This window comes from Schistocerca nitens, chromosome 2, assembly GCF_023898315.1.
Source record: "Schistocerca nitens isolate TAMUIC-IGC-003100 chromosome 2, iqSchNite1.1, whole genome shotgun sequence".
Taxonomy (NCBI): Eukaryota; Metazoa; Arthropoda; class Insecta; order Orthoptera; family Acrididae; genus Schistocerca; species Schistocerca nitens.
The window spans coordinates 959,606,526-959,606,975 of NC_064615.1; positions in this window are offsets into that span (position 1 = coordinate 959,606,526).

Sequence of the window (450 nt, forward strand, 5' to 3'; positions counted from 1 at the left end):
TCCGCTAAAAAGAGCATGGTTTCTAAGCTCTGATTGATAATTATGAAATGGACTGTTCGAGTTTGATCTTGCCTAAACGTATTAAACGCTAGTGATACAGAAATACATTTCACAAATCAGTGTGGGATGTGTCTGCATGTATGTGTTGCAGAAGACTCTAACTTTAAATAACATTTGTTAATGGGGATGGCAGTACCCCATGCAACATCAATATACTTAAATATCAGTGACAGACGTTTTGGAACAATGTTTCAGACTTCTGATTCCATCACTCTGCGGACTGAGTATTTTCTTTACAAGTAAATTACATTTCAAAATCTGGAAGGAGTTTGTATGCTCATATGGAAGACTGTAGCTGTAAAGGAACGTTTGTTAATGGTGAGATGGGGTACCACAAACATCACTGAACTTCAGTAGCACTGACAGATATATTCCTTGTAAGTAAATTAC